Raw genomic sequence first — 5,472 nt, forward strand, 5'->3', positions numbered from 1 at the left:
TTAAAAGGTAGGGAATAGCTGTAATACTTACCCGGGATATTTGTATTAGGTAGAAATAAGTATCAGTGTCTGTACTTTCTTTCACGCCAGGGACTATGCTGCTTTAACTGCCCCAAAATCATTCACTGACATATGGAAGAGGCAAAATTTGAACTCAGGCAGATCTGGCTTCTAAATACTAGCCCATTCCACTGCACCACACCATCTCCCAGAACTACAATTTATGATTGTAAAAAGCCTTGGAAGAATGCATGAACTGATCAATTTAAAAGGGTTTGGTGCATGCAACTCCCACACAGTGTTATGAAACTGTCCCAAGCATTTAGGAGAAACTGGGCGTTTAGAGACACCAGAATTATGCTTTCAAACTATGCCAGCAACATGCCATTCAACATACAAATGCTCAAAATGAAATTGCACTTCTGCCCTCAAAAAACCCTACTTGATAGCTTGGGTGTTTTTTATCATCTTTATTAGATGGGGTTATGAAACTTAAGTCCTTAATGTTGGTAAAACACTTTTCACTAACACTTTCCCTTGGGGGTGGGGGTACTTCATGATTTGGCCAGGATTTGTTCATCACAAATTAGGTCAACAGCCCAATCTCAAAAGAAAGCACCATTAATGACATGTTTCAAGGGTTTCCAAATCAGTCTGCTGGTTTTGGCAAGCTTCAGCAAGAGGAGGGAGGTAAGGAGAAGCCAGCTGCACTTCCCTAATGGCCTTCTGAACTTGGGTCCTGTGTCAAGGTTTCCAACTGCCCATACTAACAAAACTGAAGATTTTGCCCTCACTGCTATTGATAGCATGGAAAGCAACACACCTCTTTGGTGAACACAATTTTAGTTTTAATTGACCTGGTTCTGACAAGCTTTAAAAAAAAAAAAAAAAAGGAGCAATTAAAGAGGCCAAATGCTGAAGCAAAAATCTTATTTAACAATGAGGATTTACAATAACAAGAAATTATCCCAAGTTCTTAACCTTTCAGTGATGATGCCGCCACAGAAAGGTTGAGGGGAAAAAAAACAACCTTAAAATATAGAATGTTTATTTCACTTTGCTCGAAAACAGTCAAGTAGCTTGATACAACTAAAGCCAAGATACAATGTAGCAATTTAAAAAATCAATACTGATGTTCAATCATTTAGTGATAGTGTTACCCTCTAAAGATTAGTGCAACAAGCAAAATACGTTAGCAGTTTTTACTTTGATGATTGCCTCGTGAAATTAGAAATGTTACCTTCCCACCCTCACTTACCTACCACAACAAACATAAATATGAAACAGGTACAGGCTAAGATGAATAATTTATTAGTCTTAAATGAGTCAAGTGAGATTTAAGACTGCTGGGAAGCTAAAAATTTTGGTGCATTAATAAATTACTAGCCACACCGGCCTGTGCCAAAAAAACAAAATAAAATCACCAGCAATTTAGACATTATTACTTTATGAAAGAGGGAAAAGTTGGTGGCCATATAGTGTTTTTATCATGACTTTTAAAAATCAAGCTAGTTATCTCTCTACTGGCCAGCCCTCAAAAAAGTAAAAATACAAATAAAAATAATAAAATCCAACTGGTTATTAAAAGTCATCCTCAAAGATACAAAATTTTACCCACAGATAAGTTAAATAAAAACATCCAAATACCTGTATGGATTCTAACAACTCCAAGAAAACTAGCACACTAGTAAGAATTTTATCTAAAATATGAAAAATGTATTTTTGGAAATCAGCTATCTCCTGTCCATTACCTCACTATTGGGTCATGCCTTTAACAGTCCAGACCTCACACTTTTTATCAACATGTCTATTACACTAGTCCCTCTGAAGCCATTAAGCTCCCCCTATCTTAAAGCAAAAACCTAGGGTGTCAAGTTTTACTTCTATATTATCTTTTCTCAAACTGAAGACTTCTGGATCTGGTATCCAAAAGGGACTCAAGCTGGGGAAAGGAAGAGAGGAGCAAGAAGTAGGTGGGAGAGGGCAGTCTGTAGAGCCACAGTTTTGTTACTTCTCTTCCACCTCCCTTTTATAGGAGCCTTTGTACACAAACAGCTGAGAAAGTGACCAAGGTCTCCATGCAAAATGCCCTACATTTGTAAGGACCACGAGGTTTCGTGTTCCCCACATTAGCTGTGGGAAGTGCTTCAACTAAGCATGAGCCAGTGTTCTCTAGTTCTGCACCCAACAAGATAAGCACTAAACACTGTTCCATGATGGGAACTTTAAAATCCTGTTATCTGCAACAGGCAAACTGCATTTTATGTGCACGTTGTTGAACTGAGGGAAGAAAATCCTTATGTTTGTAGTCAAGAGAAGGTAAATGCATTGTACTACTGCCTTGAAATAATGTCTTATTTTATGGGATACAGTAGCTCTTAAAAATGTCATAAACCACTTTCAACTTTACCCTTACCCCCACATCCCCACCTCTACCACCATAGCTTTTTACCTTCTATGCGGAAAAAAAGCAATCAAAGCTGTCAGATTTCCAAAGTCAGATTTGAGTGGTGGAAGCTTGGCTTGTTACTTTCCCACTAATCAAATGAGCAGAAACTGGTGGTAGTCCTTTAAAGTTAAGGTCCATTTTATTTTTCCTAAGATGTACAAGGTACTATAGTTAACACTTTGTGGTTTCTTCTTAGAATCCATTTCCTGTTCCCGCTAAGAACAGAATTCTTTTTTTTTTTTTCCTTTTTGTCTTTTTTCACGCCCGGCAACGGATCGCAACCCTCAGTGTCGTGCCCGTACCAGACCAGACCGGCAACGGGACTGCAACCCTCGGTGTTGCGCCCGCACCGGACCGGCAACGGGATCGCAACCCTCGGTGTCACGCCCGCACCTCGCTCAGCCAGTGAGCGGGAACCGGTCTGTATGTGGGATCCGAACCCTCGGCCGGAGTGCCGCCGCGCTCCCAAGCGGTGCACTATCCAGTGCGCCACCGGGCCGGCCCTAAGAACAGAATTCTTATTCCTGTTCTTAAGAACAGCTATTCCTTAGAGCAGTGGCTATCAGGCCACACTGCACAAGAGCACCCAGGAATTACATTTAGAAAAGAAGATGTAACACTTGGACCTCCACCTCTCACCAATTAAACAGAATTTCTGGGTAAACTTTTGTGGGTGATGCTGACATGCAGTCAGGTTTCACCTTGGAACCACTTTCGGCCTTGAAGTTTAGGAGGAATGAATTCCACTTGTAGCTCCAGAAGATTTGCAATTAAATTTAAGATTTGCATCCAATCTCCCTGGCCAGTGAGACTTGAGACAATGGCTGAAGGTTTCTGGGAAATTTTATTCATTCTATGAAAACTTCTGAAATGTTTTCTGGCTGGTGTAAAGAGATGTTAAGTCTCTAAGTGCCAATAGCCACTATCATCAAGAGGAGAAGCAGCCTAGACCAAAGCCAGGAGACTCAGAATCAGGCAGGAAAAATGTTATCACCCCTGTATCCTTGATTACATCACAAACATTACATCAAATGATATCGGCAATCAGGACTACCACTGGTTAGTCCCATCTGTTTGGTTGGATTACCCTTCATTTGCAACACTAACGAGCCCCAAATTAGAAAGTAACACATAGACATGGTGAAGTAAAGGATGGAATTTAATCTTTATTTACAGGACACTACTAGATATGAAATTCCACACAGAAATAGGAAACCATTCGGAGGCCAAGCTTCATACAGTATGTACAGTCTGGAACTGTTCAAGTCAAGTATAGTTTCATTGTAAAAAGTGCTACAATAACAAACCACATTTAAAAAGAGTTCTTAGAGAAACAGTAAAGACAAACTTATACTAAACATAGTACACAACAAACTTTATGCCTCAGCTGTGCAATCTAAAAGTTAAAGGTCCCAGGAGTCCCATCCTGAACTTGGAAGGTATAGCCTTCAGAGGTAGTTTCTGGCACATTTTGATCTTCCTCTTCCTAAAAATATTTAAAAACAATAATATAATTCCATAAATATGGCACATTTCTAAATAGCAGCCTGCCTAGAAGTCTATATTTACTCTTAAGGTCTTCATTTGTATATTTCATCTTTAATCTTATACCGTATTCTACTATTTGACATAGGGAGGGAGGGCTTGCTGAAACTTGGCGAGTTTGTGAATGCCTGAATTAAGGAATGCTACTACAGTAACAGAAAAATAAGTTGAGATTTTTCTTCTACATCTATCACTTTTCAGTTGGCAAAGGAAAAGACTGTTTACTAAGCCCAGAGTTTGGTCGTGGGGCTGCCCACCTCTCCATCAACTCCTACAATGACATCCACAGACTTATTCAAGATACTCTAAGATTCCCAAGGCTGTTCATTTAAAAGTAAACTGGTGACTTCTAAAATCGCAGGTTAAAAAGATCTGTATTATCATCAAGCCACACATTAGAGGAACAAATAAGTACATCATGTCCTACGTACACTGACATTTTGCTATAGTTTAACAAGGGTACAGGGCCCATTTTTAAAAATATTAGGGGAAAAAAAAAAGATGGAAAAAAACCTTTTGCATTTGACCTTACATGTGTGTTTTCCAAGTTGCTGTTAATATCACCATCCATTACTCACCTCTACAGAGAAATACTTCTCAATCAAGTTTAATGAAGCCTTGTATACAGACTCATTTTCATGGTTTTGTAGAGCTTCAATTTTGTCCAAGCCTCCACATTCTTCAATCATTATACTAAGTTTCTCAGTTTCACCTAGTTTCTCAGCAGCCTAAAAAAAAAAAATTCCAAGTTTACTAGCCTACACTCTGAATTTTCTATTTTAATGAAGAAAATATATCCATAATATGAGTATTAATATGTATCAGACAGAAATAAGCACTTAGTTCCACTTTACATTCTTTTTGAAACTCAAAGTGATCAGATCTATACCTCCCCTTAGCAACTACTCTTCAACTATAGCTTTCAGCCACAGAGATCTTCGAATAGCTTTCAACTTTTTCTGTGCATCAAAATCATCTGAGCAACTTTAAAAATAACACTACATTCAGGTTCAATTTGTCTGCTATGGGAACAGGGAATTATAATCTTGTAAAAGCATCTTAGATAATCCCAAAGTGTAGGCAAGGTAGAGAACCATTGTCTAAGGGTAAAGATGGCCTATGGGGTGCTAAAAACAAATTTCCCTGACTGGGGGCCAAGCCCGTGGCGCACTCGGTAGAGTGCGGTGCTGGGAACGCAGCAGCGCTCCCGCTGCGGGTTCGGATCCTATATAGGGATGGCCGGTGGTGCGCTCACTGGCTGAGCGCTGGGCGGCTGGTCTCAAAAAGGACAAAAAAAAAAAAAAATTTCCCTGACTGGGATATTTGTTAATATTATTAAATATTTATTAGGTATAAGAATGGTATGCAGTGTTAAAACACCAAGGTCAAAGGCTTAGATCCCTATACTCGCCAGCCAACCCCCCACCATTCCCCCCCCCCAAAAGAATGCTATGTATGGAGGTTAGATTTTTTTTTTT

General features: G+C 39.4%; 1 long non-coding RNA gene across 1 annotated transcript; it reads right to left on the reverse strand.

Annotated features, from left to right (window-relative positions):
* Positions 1-3,590: 3,590 nt before the first annotated feature.
* Positions 3,591-4,738, reverse strand: LOC103583178. The gene is made up of 2 exons (XR_549835.1): positions 4,573-4,738; positions 3,591-3,935 (listed from the first exon to the last, which is right to left on the reverse strand). It is a non-coding gene; the product is annotated as an uncharacterized LOC103583178 (long non-coding RNA).
* Between the last annotated feature and the right edge of the window lie 734 nt (positions 4,739-5,472).

The sequence above is a fragment of the Galeopterus variegatus genome, unplaced genomic scaffold, assembly GCF_000696425.1.
Source record: "Galeopterus variegatus unplaced genomic scaffold, G_variegatus-3.0.2 Scaffold20292, whole genome shotgun sequence".
NCBI classification, from domain to species: domain Eukaryota; kingdom Metazoa; phylum Chordata; class Mammalia; order Dermoptera; family Cynocephalidae; genus Galeopterus; species Galeopterus variegatus.